Here is an 18,480-nt window from a genome sequence, read left to right on the forward strand (position 1 = left end):
TATATATATATACAGGGTGTTTCAGTTAAACGTTTCAGAACTTCTAAGAGGGGTAGGGTACATCCTGACAACTCGAAATCATATAGCAATGTGGGGTCGGAAATGCTTTCCTGAAGCGGTGTTGTACACAGAAGCACCATAAAGAAAAGAGACCGTAAGTGAGAAATCGTTTTAATAATACATGAAAAGAAGCAAAAGGTACATGGATTAAAGTAAGTGTTCGAAGTTTCTTCCACGGGCTACAATGCACGCCTCACATCTCCGACGCATGGACATCCGAACATTCTGGAATACTCCAGGCGAATTTCGAATTTCTTCGGCAGCTACTGCGATTCTTGCAACCAGCTCCTCAGCATTGTCAACAGGGGTGTCATAAACTAGCGATTTCATATGACCCCAGAAATAAAAATCAAGACATGATAGGTCGGGTGACCGAGCAGGCCAACGCACGGGACCACCACGTCCGATCCACTGTTGACCAAATGTGACATCCAGGTAGTTACGAACATCTCCGCTATAATGGGCAGGGGCTCCATCGTGTTGGAACCACATTGTCTGTTGCGTCGATGCAGAAATCTGTTCATCTCTCAAAAGTTGTGGCAATACTTGCTGCAGAAAGATCAAGTAGATAGGTCCGGTTAGACGACACGGTAACAGGTAAGGTCCGATGAGGTGATCTCCCATAATACCGGCCCATACATTGACCGAAAATCGAATCTGTGCTGCACGACGTCGTATTGCATGCGGGTTCTCGACCGCCCAGATATGGTCGTTATGCGTGTTGAAAATTCCTTCCCTTGTGAAGGATGCCTCATCGGAAAACAACACTTCAGCAGGAATCGCAGTAGCTGCCGAAGAAATTCGAAATTCGCCTGGAGTATTCCAGAATGTTCGGATGTCCATGCGTCGGAGATGTGAGGCGTGCATTGTAGCCCGTGGAAGAAACTTCGAACACTTACTTTAATCCATGTACCTTTTGCTTCTTTTCATGTATTATTAAAACGATTTCTCACTTACGGTCTCTTTTCTTTATGGTGCTTCTGTGTACAACACCGCTTCAAGAAAGCATTTCCGACCCCACATTGCTATATGATTTCGAGTTGTCAGGATGTACCTTACCCCTCTTAGAAGTTCTGAAACGTTTAACTGAAACACCCTGTATAATTGAAATAAATAAAACAGGAATTGGTAAAGGTTGAAAAACTTCCTAAGCATTACTAACATTAAACTTGAGAAGATACTCTCCCCTCACACAATTTTTTGAAAATAGTCGAATAAACACTGTATTACCAAAATGTATCTCAACAACCAAGGAATTTGGAAAAAAATGAATTATACTCATTATCCACATGTCAGAAACGGGTATAAAAAGCCTGTATTCACACTAGAAGGAGATAAAAAAAAATATCAGGTGAATCTAAGCGCTGAGCTTAGCGACTTCCAACGGGGATTGTTTGTTTGTTATTTGGTTTTTAGGAGCATTAGCAACTAAGGCCATATTGCTCTGGGGATATGCGGTGGTCATTCCCAGACCTTTCCGCATCCTCCGTATTTGGTGGTCACGGGCTCGAACCCGGGTCTAATCAAGAAGCGTGTGCTATACACTGCTGCTCCTGCCCACCTGGCTACGGAGGCGCCGTCCAAAGGAGAGTCATCATAGATCAACATATTAGCAATCAATCGGTGCCATTTCAACAAAACTGCAAACCCTAGGTGGCTGATGCCGACCGGGGTAGCTGGGTGGGTAAAGTGCCTGCCTAGCGACCCAAAGGTCGCGGGTTCGAATCCCGCCTCGGGCGTGGATCAAAGTACTGCAAAAACCTTGGGAGGTGCATTATGGCCACAGAAGCCGATGGGCCAACAACTACCAAAAAAAAAAAAAAAGGTGGCTGATGAAACGGGTAGATCGCAGTAGTTCGCAGACATTGGAGAAAAGAGACCGGAAAGCGCTCATGAGGGCAATATATAGATTCCATTAGTCCTCATCGAATAATGTCAACCAGACATTAAGGAAGCCACAGAATTGATATTAGTTTAAGGAAGTTACCTAAAGAGCTGCACTGCATGGGATTTTACGGAAGAGACCAATTATGATGGGTTGTGCCTCGTGCACAACCCATCATAATTGGTCCCTGGAACTTTGAAAAGCAGTGTTATGAAGTAACGAATCACGTTACACGATTTCCTGACCTGATGGCAGTGTTTGGGTCTAGCGGATGTCCAGAGAACTTTATTTACCAGTGTAAATAAAAAAAAAGTAAAAAAAAAAAAAAAAAATTTCTGTTTATACTCCGGCACGACAACCAAGTCAGTAGAGTTTACAATAACTCGTCAATACAAATACTTATCGCATTCAGTAGTCACGGGCTTAAACCCCGGTTCACTCAAGGAACGCGTGGTATGCACTCTCGTTCCTGACCACTCGGCTACGTCAGGCCTACAGAGGTACTGTCACCGTCTTGGGTTACTTCTTGTTTAGTCTTGGACTAGTGGTCGTCTTTCCTGGAACAATGAATGCCATGCGGTATTACATTGATATTCTAGGAAATTCCGCTCTTCATAGAGTGTAACAGCGATACGGAGAGAGCCCTCTTCTGTTTCCGAATTACAATGCACAAGGTCATACTGTACAGCCTTTAGTAACTTGGTTTAAAGACATTGGCGTGCAAAAGCTCCATTAGCCAGATGGTCAGAACACCTGCTATATATCCAGGTCCATAAACATTACTTTAATTGTCACCAACACATCTTGAACCAAGATTAGCCTTGTCTTATTTTTGTACGCATCTTTGACTGTATTTTCCAAAATTTCTATGCACTTTTGGAATAACATCCTGCACCAGTGGTTTCACAAGGGCTCGAAATGGTCCAGAGTGCACTGGAACGCCATTCCGGTTCATCAGGCGCATCAGTAATATAAGGTACTTTCTTGATTATTAAAAATAAGTTATTTCATAAACGAACGTTGAATTTTGTTTCGTAAAATTTTCAATTTCGTCCCCTGGTTTCTATTCTCCAGTTTAAAATGGGATGCTTATTCCAAAGAGCATGTCATCGGTCACATCTCATTCCCTTTCGTGTCATTAGCCTAAAAGCGATTTCTTGTATCCACTACGATAAACGTCTGACCTTTGACGGTCATAAACTAAATCGCCTTCCCCTCCTGTAACGTATTAGTTTCTAAACTGGCGAACCATTCTCTGACTTCCCCCTTTCCCTCAAGGGAGTATGATCCAATTCAGTATCTGGGAAATAGCAACCTGTTGAGAGAGTAAAAAAAAAACTTTCTAAATTTCATTGCGAGAGCGAAGGATTTTGAAAAAGGAGACGAAAAAAAAATAATAATAAAATAAAGCAGATAATGCGTATCAGAATATTCTGACACTACTTTGCATGCACTTGTAAACTCAAGTTATCACATACACATATACAGGGTGTCCGTAAATGATGTTTCCGATTTTGATATTTTTTTTATTCTGAATTACTTCAAGCTACACTCATGAAACACATACCAGCTGAAAGATCAATTTTAAATTGGTACTCGACTGCCAGTTTTGCATTCTACCCCCTACGCAGCACTACATTCACCAGAATGGCAAAATGGCGACCTGGCCGGAGAACGCGTTCTGTGTGTTAGCATCATTTCATGCAACAAAATGGGACGAGTGAATCGACACAATTTATGAATCTGGGGCAGTGAAAATCTCCATGAGTTTTTTGCCGCAATGTCTCGAGAAAAGTTGTACGGGCCATTCTTCTTCACTGAACCGACGGTGACAGGGTTCGTCTACTTGGAAACGGTCAGTGAATGGTTAATGCCACAGCTGCAAGAGGACATTACAGATGTGATTTATCAACAAGACAGTGCCCCTCCACATTTTCATAATGAAGTGAATCTTTTTCAGCGTTGGACTGGGCGTGGAGGCCATATGGAATGGCCTCCGAGGTTGCCTGATCTGACGCCAATGGATTTCTTTTTGTGGGGTTATTTGAAGGACAGTGTACATACCTCCACTATCAACGACACTGTAGGAGCTGAAGGCATGGATCACAGAGCCCTTTGGTAAAATTGATTGCGAAATGAAGCACAGCGTGTGGCAGGAGACTGAATATCGCAATGATATCGTTTGAGTTACTCGTGGTGCCGACATTGAACTTTATCAAGACTTTATGTACCTTCATAAAACTTACTGAATTGATTATTATGAAAACCCCAAACACGAAAGGTAAACAATTAGCACCGTGCATAGGTTGAAGGCTGAGAAGATGAAAGAAGATACTTGTTGACATCAGACTTGAACTTCTGTAGTACTACTTTCTGTAGAAATTTTGTAATTTTCAGGAAATACGTATGAAGGGAGGTTATTCCTGAAAACGGAACTTGAAGGAATAAATGTAGAAGAAGAAAAGTTGGTCCTGTGAGTTAGAAGTTGGACAGTAAAAGTTTGCTGACTGGTTAGGCACGTGTTCGGATTGCTTTGGAAGAGAGAAGGGGAATTATAGAAACCAATTCAGAACAGTGCCCATGGGAGTATCTACAGAAAAGGCATGCAGCAGAAGCAGAACATCTATAAGACAGAGAGTGGAGAGATTCTGTTAGAGATGGATCATTAATTAACCTAATTACCCTCTTTTGAATGGAGTCTCGAAGCCTGAGAGAGATTATGGGGGCACCGCTCCAAATGTGGGACCAGTATTCCATGGTAGGGCAGATTTGAGATTTGTGCAGAGTGAGGAGCTGTTTGGAAGAAAAATAACGCCCAGAGCGAAAGAAAAAAACACAGTTTTTTAGATGCAGAGGAAGCAATATTTGAGATGTGCTTATACCAAGAGAGATTAGAAGTAAGAGTAATCCTGAATAGAGATATGTGATGATCTCTAGAAATCTAAGTCTAATCGAAGGTAAGCATAAGAATCCTTTTTTCGAGATATAAGAAAGACTGAAGTTTAGAGGGACTGAAATAAATTACGTTATCTTTGTCCCACTGGGGAACTACCTGGTGATCAGCATTTAAGGAATTGGTAGTGGATACTCAAGAAGTTGAAGCTGTTTGTGCAGAGAAAGGTTTCTCAAACTGGAAGGTGGAATTCAATGTGTTGTCATCAGCAAAACAATGGATAGGATTTCTAGAGCGCGGAAGAAGGTCATTAATATACAAGAGGTAAAGAGTAGGAGAAAGAACTGCACCTTGAGAGAGCCGTCTACCATTACCCGCAGCGAATAGTCAGGGAGAAAACTTTTTTGCCAAAAACAATTGCTAAAAACAGTTGGCAATACCTAAGATGGAAGCTGGTTTAGAAGACCTTTATGGCAAACACGATCGAGATCCTTAGATGTGTCAAGAGCAACCACTTCAATTTCTCCACATTTTCATCGTGGAGAAAAACAAAAAAGTAGACGAAAAACAATTACTTTAAGAATAGCGCGCTTTTTCTTCCATTTTTTTTAAATTGTGCTGTTATTTTTCAAGTCTCTTTGAACCCAAGCAAAGAGCATGAGCAGCAGATGTCATAATTGAAACAGGAGGCCATTATCAATATATAAAATGCACTCTTTAAATCGATATTCTTGGAAAATTTTAAATAATGAGTAATCATTTTTATCTCTTAAATTTAAATTTTAAAAAAACTTTTAATGTTAAGTAAAGCTTTAAATTAATTTTCTTTGATATTTAAAATGTTAATTAAATGTCGTTATGTTATAAAAGAAGAGAACGTCAGGAATGTCGCTTATCCAACTTAACGAAGGCAAGTAGAAGAAGCTTTAAGCCAATTTGCATGGAAAATTTGTGATATTAATAAATGCCCATTTTATAAATGGATCCATTGAATTATGTAAAATACGGTAAATATTCTCTCTTTCTCGATAAATAATACATATTTCATGTCTGTAAATGAGATCAAAGCATTAAATATATTTGGAAAATTTTGTGATATTAATTGATGCCAATGTTATAAATGAAAGAGGGCGCCATAACGTAAATGAAAAGAAGTTTTAAATCCATTGATTACCCGCATTAAATGTTCAGGTCAATGGTACCTATAAAAAAGGTATTCTACAAGAATGCCAGCTTCATGTTAGTAATAAAATTTACTTCTCAAAAACTTCCAGTGTTGAGTAAAACTTTAAATCAAAATGCTTGGCAGTTTGCAATTTTAATGTCATCAATCTTATAAACAAAAGAGGGTCCCTCATTACTTGAATAAATTTTCGTAGAAGTTTTACAAGTTAATATTAGAAATGAATGATTTAAATGTTTTCTCCTAATAAATAAATCAAGTTTTGTTTTTAAACCAATGAATTTATCAATAACATTTGAAATATTAATTAATGTCAACATTATAAATGAAAATAACGCAATAAATTAAATGAAGGAAACCTTTAATTTTATCGATTATTCACATTAAATATTCCAACGGGATGAACAATTTTGAATGCTTTTACTCGAGATCCTTTTTGCAGAGTCAAGGATCTAATATTATTTTCTCACAATTAGCGAAATAGTTATGGTAGCTATCCTTCCACACAAAGTGAAAAAGTTCTCGGTTCATGTCTTTAGAAGGCGTAGTCTCGGGTGTGGGTTACATAGTTTTACTCTAAGGGTAAGTTGCTACAATGGATAAAAGGATGGTTAAGTGGGAGAAGACAGAGGGTGGTAATCAATGGGTGCTGCTCTTCGTGGACTAATGTTATTAGTGGAGTCCTACAGGGTTCGGTGTTGGGTTCACTGTTGGTTTGTATATTTATCAATGATATTGATGAAGGTATATCAGGCTTAATGTCGAAGTTTGCAGATGATACAAAGGTTTGCAGGGTTGTTAATGACAGTAATGGCAGTGTGCTATTGTAACAGGATCTAGATAATTTGGGCAGATGGGCTAAGAAGTGGCAACTGAAGTCTAACCTTGACAAATGCAAAGTACTGCATATGGGTAGAAGTAACCCCAGAGAAACGTACCAACTGTGTGGTACTACACTTAAGGTGGTAGAAAATGAAAAAGACCTGGGAGTAATTGTGCAGTCAGATATGAAGTTTTCTGAGTAATGCAGACAGGCTGCCAGGGCAGGCCATGGGGTTTTGTCAATGATATATAGGAATTTTGCTAGCAGGGAAAATGAGGTGATTGTCCCTCTGTATAAGGCAATGGTCAGGCCGCGCCTTGAGTACTGCGTACAGGTCTGGAGGCCTCATTTTAGGAAGGATGTAGATTTACTTGAGCATGTACAGAGAAGGAAGATTGGTGAGGGGAATGAAGGGATCCTCTTACCAAAAGAGGCTAAAGTTCTGCAAATTGCAGTGGCTGGAGACTAGGCACCTGCGCGGTGATCTGATTGAGGTATATAAGGGCCTTGAATGGGTTGAGCACGCTGAATTCTGATGGGATCCTTCCACTTGTTCAGATTACGAACCTAAGGGGGCATAAATTCAAATTAAGAAAGGACAGATGTAGAATAGATGTGCGGAAATTTGCCTTTAGCCAGCGGGTGGTTAATTGCTGGAACAAACTTCCATCTGTCGTTGTGGAAGTTGATAGGTTGAATAAATTTAAGGAGGAACTGGACAGGCATTTGGAGGGAATGGTGTGATTTTTTTTTTTTTTTTTTTTTGGCTGATGCTGCATAAGCTCATACACTTGCTTTCTTGCATCAGATGCCACTACTACTACTGCTACTACTCCATACATATTCGGGATTTTTATCCAGCAAAAAGACAAGCTGACCATAGAATATACACTATTTAGTCATCTTAATACTAAGGCCTCATGATCTTAGTTACCTACGGTTAAATATTAAAAAAAAAAACATCGTTTCAGAACTTACTAACAGTATCAGTCCACGCGGGTAGCATAGCGGGTAGAAATAGCTCGGGTTCGAATCCCATCAATCACGCAAGGAACTCTTATGGGCTTTTTTGACTTCGTGGCTGAGTTAATCGGTCTCAAGCATGGATAGCAAGGTTCCCTCCCCGAAAACTAGCGTTTATCGACCAGCAAAACAGGCAAATCGACCACATGCAATTTACGGAGTCATAATACACATGGGCAGATGAATTAGTTTTCGAGTGGCCCTAATATGACACACTTTTTAACAGGCGTCGTGCCGACCGGGCTAGCCGGGTGGGTAAAGTACCTGCCTAGCAACACAAAGGTCGCGGGTTCGAATCCCGCCTCGGGCTTGGATCAAAGTACTGCAAAAACCTTGGGAGGTGCATTATGGCCACAGAACCCGATGCGCCAACAACTACTAAAAAAAAAAAAAAAACAGGCGTCGCAATCTATAAAATTTTCAGTCGCGCCAACTAAGACGACTTCTGGGGGATGATGAACACTGAAGGAGGCAGGTTAAACTTAATCACCAGCGATACTACGCATCGACATCGAGAGCCAGCACGGGCCAATCCGCTTTTCCCCATAGAGGAGCTCAAAAACAAAATTCCGGAATTTGGAGTTCCACAAACCACGAGTTCCGGCTCCTATCCCTCTGAAATGTCTGGGCTCTCCTTCCGTTTCGTAGCATCAACAGCGTTGAAGCTACGAAACCAATTTGTCACATATTGCAGAAATATATGACATGCGAGATCGTTAAAAAGTATGAAACAACTACATGGTGGGTTTTTCAAAATTTATTTTACAGACATAAGTTCAAAATCTGAACCACTAAAGGAGTTGCAGTAATGTCGTCTTCAATTCTTTCATCCTCATTGAAGACAAGAGCTTTATGCTACTCCGACCTCAAATCTTTTGGCTTCCTAAGCCACAACGAGAAAATTACAAATACTGTATAATTAAAATGACAAGTATAAATTACTTGTATATTGAACTCACAAATGAAATTTTAGAGTGGCCAACCACAATACTGAGCAGGCAACGAATACATGCAAGAAAATGAGGCGAGTCTGCTCCCAGTCGAAAGAAAAGCCTTCCAAAAATTATTGAAGCGGTTTTCAATGGCATGGTGGAATTTTCTTCCTAGATGTTTCTAGTGGCACTGGAAAAACGTATTTCATTAATTTTATTTCTGACAAAATCTTGGGTAGTGACCCATGATTTCTCTTGCAGTAGAATCATCAAATTCTGCTACTACATTACATTGGTAACAGGAAGAATAGCTGTAGCTGACTCCATTTTCAAGCTGCTATTAACTGGTTAGTCCTCCACGACAGTTTAGTTGCCACCATACATTATCGTCTACCACTCGTTTGGAGAGGTGTAGGTTCGATTGCCGTCGAAGACTGGAGGCATTTCTAAAGATCTCCTCAATATCAATCTTTAGAAAAATCAGAGTCTGTAATTAGCCAATCTCGGGCGAAGGGAGTAGGCTTTCCAGCATGGGTTTGCATGTTGGGCTAACTAACACAATATGCAAATCGGCCGATGAATACTACTTCTACAAACACAATACATACCTATTTATATGAGCAACAGCTTCGATGCTGTTAAAAACAATAATTTTACGAGGAGGTTTCCGAAAAGTTTTTTCTCTCGATGATGTTTAATAATACGAAGTTGAAATTACACACAAGAAATAAGTGAACATGCACTACTTCTCCACAAAGTCTCCAGTTTCATTGATGCACTTGTCCCAACGATGGATCAGTTTATCAATACCATTACTGAAGAAGTTCGTGCCCACACGCAGTGACCAACATCGCACCGCCTGATGAACTTCCTCATCCGTGGTTAAATGCTTTCGTGAAAGGTGTTTTTTCAGAGGGCCGAACAAATGGAAGTCTGAAGGCGCTAAGTCTGGGCTGTAGAGGGGGATGTGACAGAGTTTCCCAACGATTACGGTGCAACCACTCACGAGTGGTGTGGGCAGTGTGTGGAGTTGCGTTGTCGTGAAACAAAATCACGCCGCTTGTCAGAAGTCCTGGTCGTTGCGTCGAATGTTGGCTTTCAGTTTTTCCAACGTTGCACAGTAAAGCTGTGCATTGATTGTTCCCCCCTTCAGCAAGAAATCCACCAACAGAAAGCCTTAGCGATCCCAAAACACTCTGGCCATGACTTTTCGGACACTGGGAACAGTTCTGAATTTTTTGCGCACAGGAGATTGTGGATGGTTCCAAGTCATGGAGTCTTGTTTGCTCTCCGGGGTAAAGTGATGAACCCACGTTTCGTCTGCTGTGACTATACGAGCGAGAAAATCCTCTCCTTCGTCGCTGTATCGCAACAGGTTCTCCAGACACATCCCCATGCGTTTTGCTTTGTTCCTCCTCTGACAATTGTCGGGGCACCCAGCGGCAGCACACCTTTCGAAAGACAAGGACATCGTGAACAATTTCGTGAACAGTCGACTTACTCACGTTCACTATTTGTGCAATTTCACTCAGTTCACTTGCCTGTTTTCAAGAACGATGCCCTTAATGCGCGAAATGTCTGTTTATTCGATGAAGGCCTGCCCGCCCGATGTCAATCTTCAATGTCAACACGGCCCGCTTTAAATTCATTCCACCAAAACCACACCTCCTTCTTTGTCATCACTTTTTCGCCATACACACAGCAACCAGTTCACGGTGAATGTCACTTGGTGAAGACCCTTTTGCTTGAAAAAAGCGAATAACTTTACTAACACCTGTTTTGGACCACACTCGCATGGTAGCCGCCATTTTGCAACTGGAATCCGCTGTGAGGCGACAGTACCGCAAAATTGCATTGGCGGTCTTTTTGAACGTTATTAACGGGTCTATCTGTCCACCGCGTTTCATCTCCTTCCCTTTCACCATTATTAAGACAAAAAATGTGTTACCTTACTTTTCGGAAACCCCCTCGTATTTGATTTGATTTTGCTCTTAAATGGCAAGTAAAGGGACAGCAAACTTCAGTATTTCTATGGACACTGACAAAGCCAAGGTCTGTCAATATCCATAGAAACACTGACAAAGCCAAGGTCTATCAATGTCCATAGAAATACTGACAAAGCAAAGCTATATTCTAAACGAATGCCGGCTCATTGTTTAGAATAGAGCTGCGTTAGAAGACCTTGATTGCACCATACAAATATTTCGACATGTACAAAAGAATGAAAGGAGTGACTCTGGTGTTGGCTAGTGGCTATCGCTAAACACTTGCCATCATTCTACATGGAACCAAAGCTGATGAACTACAGGTCTATTTCAAACAGCTGGGAGCTCATTCAGCAAATCATCATAACAACAAATGTGTTAGTGCTTCCAATATACGAGTATGATGTATTTTATTGGAGAGTTTGTTGAAAATTTTCCAAAACTGGGAAAACTGGGAGCTGGAATCATACCTTATAATTAAAACGTAACTATTCCAGTTGAAATCATTAGAAACACATTAGAAAATCATTAGAAAAACAGTTACAATTTAATAATTAAAGAAGTAGAATTTTTGAATGTTGCATATCACTTCTATGACCACAAGCGGCTTTGCCAAAGAGCCATCGTAGTACCAAAATATGATGCACCCAATACCAAAAAAGAGTCTTTCTCGACTGCTTGCACTGCCCGAAACTACATGTCTATTCATACTACACCAAACCAGAATTTCTCAACTCTGGAAAAATAGGTGGGTCGCACTACAATCTCAAGTTAAAGATAGTTTCCATCAGGCTTCTTAGGAATCCGGATCTGCCAATGCCCTGCAGTGGAACATGATTTGACATCAAGAAGACTATTCCACATGTCACTGAAGCCAAAATCATGACCAGCCATTCAACAGATCAGAATGTAGTCATCCCCTCTAACCTACCATTTCAATTTAAGCCACTCCAGTTACCCGTTATCCTAGGTTTTGCCATGGTCATCAACAAGATACTGGAACAGATATTCTTATTATACTTTAGCTAGCATAACAAAATAATAATAATAAAATAAAATAAATAAATGAAACCTATTCTAATTGGAAATATTTATTGATATTCAAGCCACACTTAGAATCATAATGTGTGCGAAAGAGATATTTAAAAATAATTTACGCAAAACGAATTAAACCCTCTATCCACATGTATGTCAGGAATAGGCATAAAAGCAACTAACTGCATTCATGCTAGAAGTAAACAGATCAACGGAATGCAACGGTGAATCATCAGAGGTTCAAACTTATCATAACATTGCAACAAAACTGAAACATCCTGGTGGCTGACATAATCATGAAATGTCAACGTCATGCTACTACAGCCTGCAAACGTTCAGGTAGTATGCAGACATTGAAAAAAAGAGACCAGAAGACGCTCGGAACAGTAATACAAAGAGTCAGTCCAGTCAGTGTCCATCGAATACTTTTAATCGAGTTCAGAGAGGCCACGAACCTGATATTACTCCAAGTACGATAAACAGAGCTGCACTGCATCTGATTTTAAGAAGATGCAGCCTATAAACCAAACGTCTCAGCAAGCAATAGACAGCGCAGGCTTGTCTGTTTTGCAATCCATCATGATTAGGATGTTCGAAAGGTGTGTGTTGTGGAGGGACGAATCACATTGCACGTTTTTTTTTTATGACCGTGTTTGAGTCTTTCAGGTGTCCGGAGAACGTTATTTACCAGTGTGACGTTTTGCGAAGGTACTTTCACTGTCTAGAGCTCTTTTTCATGGTTTGATCACGGAGTGGTTTTTTCTGGAACAATGAAAATCATGAGGTACTCTTGTATTTTGGACAATCTTGTCCTTTCTACACTGTGGCAGCAGTACACGGTGGCCTTGACAGTCCACCATGTAATACTGCATAATGTGTAGCGACTTGCTTTGATAACATGGGCGTGCAAAACATTCATGGCCTGCCTGCCCACAGCTGGATCTTAACTCCATTCAATACTGTATCTTTAGGATGAACTGGAATGTCGACTTCGGGCTAGGCGACATGCGAGCAAAGAGTAACTGAACTGAGTGCTATGTTGAAGGAAAAAAGGATCAAAATTCCACCTTCCTGCTGTTATCAAAAATACGACGAAGGGACAAAGGTTACACTCCGTATCCTGTTCTTAGACTCTGAGGCACGATTGGCTGGTAGTTCACCGACACGGATACAGTGCGTAATTAAGGCCAAAATAGGGCCTCTTCGTTATTAAATCTTATTTAAATAAAATAAAACAAATTCGATAAAGGTTCTTTAAATATGCAGGTGTTCAATTACTTTTGGCAATATACTGTAAAAAAAAAAAAAGTGAAAAAAAGCCCATAAGAACTAGCAGCGTCATGGATGAGATTCGAAACCGGGCCTTTTCCATCTGCTCGGGGGAAGAAAGAGGGTGATTACCACTGTGCTACTGCGCAGACGTAGTGTAGATGGATGAAATACCGAATATGTTGCCAATAATTGTGAAAAATTAAGAAATGTTAGACATACTGGATGGGGGAGGTTCTTTCAAAGTTTGCTGACCTGAGGACCAAACAAATTACCTTACTGAGGAAGGGAAAACGTCAACAGTGCTACATAAAATTTGGAAAAAAGCCAGCTGTAACGCTGTTGTTATCTCAATGGCAATCAGAAATATAAAGTTGGAAGTATTCGTGCTGACAATCGCTTTCGGAAATGGCAGCCTTATTTTCTAATTTGTATAGATGCAAATATGCGTTATCCCATTTTTAGTGCACTATTAATCAAAGTGAAATTTAATTTATTATATAGCGTGTGCGCTGCACAACGACAGTTTTTTTTTTTCTTTTTGATCATCTAAAAACCTGTAGCGTGATTTGACTGTTCAGAAAATGTTGCTGAAGAATACCAGATGAAAACAGCCTGGTAGATCACTCAGAGCAGCAACAATTAGTATTAGTAATGGCCGCATGGTGCAAGAAAGCCTATGGCTTATGCTGCACCAGCCAACAAAAAAAAAAAAAAAAAAAAAAACGAATAAAACAATGATAAAAAATAATAATAAATAAATAATAATAATTAATAAAAGAAAATGAAATTAAACCTATCATCCTATGCGCTTCCCTGACCCGAAGGTACTATCCAGGTGACCTTTGAATTTCCCCAAACTGTCAGCCTCTACCACCCATGTAGGCAACTTATTCCAGTAATTTATAACTCGCTGGCTAAAATAAAATTTCCTGCAGTCCAATCTAAACCCCGTAACTTGAATTTATGTCCTCTAGTTCTAGCACCATTTATAATCTTGAAAATTTCGTCCTCATTCATTTTACTGATGCCTCCAGAGCCTTAAACACCTCAATCAAATCTCCTCTAAGGTGTCTAGTTTCCAAACTCTGCAACCCACATATTCGAAGTCTTTCTTTATAAGGATGCCCTTTTGCCGATCTCACCAGGCGAGTTACCCGTCTTTGCACCCTTTCAAGAAGCTCGATGTCTTTCTTTAGGTGCGGTCTCCATAGTTGAACACAGTATTCCAAGTGTGGTCTAACAAAAGCCTTATATAATGGGATTATCACGTCCCTATCTCTACTTGCAAAAGTTCGATAGATCATCGATAGGACACCATGGGCCTTCCTTGCAACCTGTTTACAATGCTGAGAATTTCATATCTGACCGTATCGTAACACCCAAGTCCCTTTCCTCCAGTACTGGGTTTAGTTGAACTCCACCAAGTGAATAAGTTATTTTGGGATTACTGTTTCCCAAGTGTAATACCTTACACTTTGTTGGATTAAAGCATAGCTGCCATTTTTGTGACCATTCTGAAGCTCAGCTTGACAGTGATCATTAACTACTCTACCAATTTTAACATCATCTGCAAATTTAGACATCACGCCCTCTATCCCTTCATCGATGTCGTTTATGAAAATTAAAAACAACAGTGGTCCTAATACTGATCCTTGGGGAACCCCACTTCTTACATCAACCCAATCTGAGGAATAGCCATTTATCACAACCTTCTGCCTCCTGCCCTGAAGCCATCCTGCTATCCATCTAAGGATTTTCCCAGTGATTCCAACCTATTCCAACCATTCAAAAGCTTTGCTGAAATCTAAATAAACAATGTCGAAATTATTCCCTAAATCCAGCTCGTGAGTGACCCTTTCAAAATAGCGAACCAATTCAGCATGCTGAACTTATTGAACACGATCGGCGTATCGAGTGGAATGCAATTTGTGATAAATTGAATATAACCAAGAAATAAAAAAAATGTTTCTCCAAAACCTCTGCCTTTGGAGAAACCCTACCACATCACCATACAATACTGATGTTGCATTTAGCTTTTTTCTGGTTTTTCTGTACAAACTATGCACTTCCAAATTATATTTAACAGATGGCAAGAGGTTTTAAAAATTTCTTCTAGATTTCTTCACAATTTTTTTAGGTTTTCCATTCGAAAACCTTGAAAAAATTGTGTTCGTTTAAAGTTCTCTTTACACTCCAGCACAACAAGTAACCATTTGACAATAAACCATCTAGGGCCATGAGGCGTCAACGTATTGTTCCTGTGAATTGGCTGAATTTTGCTGAACGGAAAACCCGACTTTCCAGGGAAGGAATCGTGAAAATTCCGTCCGAGACCGACTAACTTGGCCATAGTGTGAAAAACATGTCAAAATTCCTCTTCTTCAGACTGGATTCGAACCCACGCCGTTCCCACACGGTGTGGTACGTCGGCGATTGTAGCCATTGAGGTATTTCAAGATGCAACTATTCCAGAAGTGAAATAGTAGGCCAAGTGATATTTATCGAAAACGTACGAACTTGCTTGTAGGTTCAATTGGTGATCTCATCCATGATAAATGGAGTCAGCAGTCGAGGAAACGCAGATTGCGATGACGTCGATAAGGTACAAGCTGTCTCACTGTTAACCTGACTACTTCAAAGTTAGAAAAACAAGCAGGGGAACTAATCAAAGTGACTGTGGCTTCTGAAAAAAAGATTAACCCCCCATACACACCTGAGGCGCATCCCCGTGATACAGCGAGTCATATCTTGCTGCTAATGCCAGAAAAAACTCACGATTATCATGATTTAGCATGTCTCTCTGAGGTGCATGAAATTTTCTACCATACGTGACAGAAGCAACTCTTCACTATATGAAGAGTTATCAAGAGGATGAATTATAAATAATTCATCCTCTTTTGTTATTTTTTTAAATACGCTTTCAGTTGACCACGATAATATATATATATATTCTATTTTTGCACAATATAAAGCTTGTTTCGAAATTTATGAACATACAAAAATTTATGAAGATATTAAGTGATGTTACTTCTTAATTATTGAATATTATAACTACTTCAGAAATTTTCAATGACTTCTGAATAATAAAATATCGACTAAGATTTAACTAAGATTAGATTTCGGTATTTGTGTTTTTATTACTTTATTTCACGTAGCGTACTTTTTGCTGCGCATGCGCAGTAATGTTTTATCAGGCAAACGATCACTTTCAAGTGCACCAACCAAAGGTTGTTTAACTACAAAGAGGAGCATGCGCCTTAGTAAGAATGCACAAAATTTTATCGTTATTTTCTACGCCGAAAACAAACTTAAGTGAATATTAATTTAGTATTAGAAAGAGATTTTTAGGTGTGATAAAGCACTGTCCTTGTTTCCCGATAACATCTCACAGCATCTTTGCTTAGCTTAATTAAAGGTGGAGACAACAGAAGTGTCTGTAAGGCTTTATTTGTTCTTACACTAGAGACATCTGTATAGCTTTGGGAATCTTTATCGGGAAGGACATAACAGGAACGCGAGGTTATAGTGAAGCACCTGTCGCAAGAAAACCCCTCCCAATGAAGATATCCTTCGGTGATTGCGCTACAGTAGCGTCACGCTACTGGCTGTTTTAATTTTTAATTAAAAGCATTCGCTTGAAATTAATTTGGTGTCAACTTGATGGCACATTTCAAAAGATGTGTCAAAAGAATACAGCGTGAGATGTATACGTAGTCTATAGTTTATTAATAAATGTACCGTTTAGGTGACACGAGTTCAAACGATGACTATGAATATTAATAAGGAACATGAAGGGTGATTATCAGACTTCATTAAGGGTATGTTTGGAGCCAAGTCCGGTATGGTTAGCACGATCGTAGGTGTTGAAACGAAAAATAAATAATCACATTGCTTTACATTCCGGGAGGATTCAATTATCAAGTAGCGTACTTCAAGAAAAAAAAAACCAGGGTGGGTACATTGTAAGCTTGAAAGAACATCCTTAGAAAATGTGCACTTAAGATTGTATTTTAAACACTTTTCACAAATCGATAGTAGACGACGAAAGAAAATCAAAACCGTTTAAAATTTTAAAATCTAACAACTAGAACCGAAGTTATGAATGGTGTAATGATTCATGCGCCCGCCCGCTACTTACTCAACCGAATCAACTTTAGTTGCTGAGTTAGCGTCATTTGCGTCTCGCATTTTTGTTACTAATCGGTTTTACTTCAGTCCGAAATACAGTATTTAGTATGAACGATGTAACGTTTTATGCACACGCCCGCTACTTACTCTACTGGATCAACCTTAATGACTGAGTTGCGTCATTAGCATCATCTAGAGAGTGACGTCATTTCCGTGTGGTATTTTCGTTACCAATCGATTTTACTTCAGTCCGAAAAATTTAGTAGGTGCCGCCAATCACATCTGGATTCAAGCCCAGAACTGTCCTATTTAAACCCTTACCATGTGCAGGGAATTGAAGAAATTGGGTATTGGCAGTCGCTTGCCTATTCCAGAAGCCACTTTTTCAGAGAAAAACAGAAAAATCCGATTGCAGTGGTGCCGTGAATGTCGTGATTGGGCAGTGGAACAATGGATGAAAGTCGTGTGGTCGGACGAATCACAATACACTTTGTTTTGAGCTGATGGTAGGCAGAGAGTGTGGTGAGAACCTCACCGAGCGATGGACCCTGCTTGCCTTGTTAAGACAACGCAACCATCTGGAGGTGGTATCATGGCATGGGGAATGTTTTGTTGGCATGGGCTGGGTCCGTTGCTACCGGTGGGAGGTCTATCAGAATTTTGTACCAGATCTACTAAACCCTGCAGTTTTACACTTTTATCCCGAAGGTGATGGCTATTTTATGGACGGCAATGTAACAGCGCACCGTGCAAGGATGGTTCGGAGAACAAGACACGGATTCCACCATCTTTACTGTTCCCCACATTCATCTAACTTCAGCCCTAATGAGATAGTGTGGGATATGCTAGAAAGAGCTGTTCTGCAACGAAGTCCTCTTCCTTCAATTTTGTCGCAGTTGTGCGATATTTTGATGGAAGAATGGTTACAATTAGACCAAAACCTACTGAAATACTTTAAGAAATCCATGCAGTGCCGCACACTTACTGTTATTCGAAAGAAAGGCGGCCTAATCCGATACTCAATAAAGGTTCGTATTTTTTTTTTTTTTTTTTTTGGACTGTATGTGTAATTCACGAGATTTATAATATGTTTTTCTTTAGAGGGTACTGACAACAGTTACCAAAACGTGCTGCTGGTATTTCATTTTTATGGAAATTTTCAAGAAAAAAAGTATAAATATATATAGAAGTTTTATGGCGACATCTTATATATATATATATTTTTTTTTTTTTTTTTTTCTTGACTTGCTGCAGTTCACAA

At 39.8% G+C, this 18,480-nt stretch overlaps 1 protein-coding gene across 1 annotated transcript in view; it reads left to right on the plus strand.

Annotated features, from left to right (window-relative positions):
* Positions 1 to 18,480, plus strand: part of LOC150084082 (regulator of G protein signaling 7-like) — a 175,461-nt gene that overhangs the window by 28,939 nt on the left and 128,042 nt on the right. The gene's annotated exons all lie outside the window — the stretch shown is intronic.

Source organism: Mastigoproctus giganteus, chromosome 6 (genome assembly GCF_048544385.1).
Source record: "Mastigoproctus giganteus isolate SK-2022 chromosome 6, ASM4854438v1, whole genome shotgun sequence".
NCBI lineage: Eukaryota > Metazoa > Arthropoda > Arachnida > Uropygi > Thelyphonidae > Mastigoproctus > Mastigoproctus giganteus.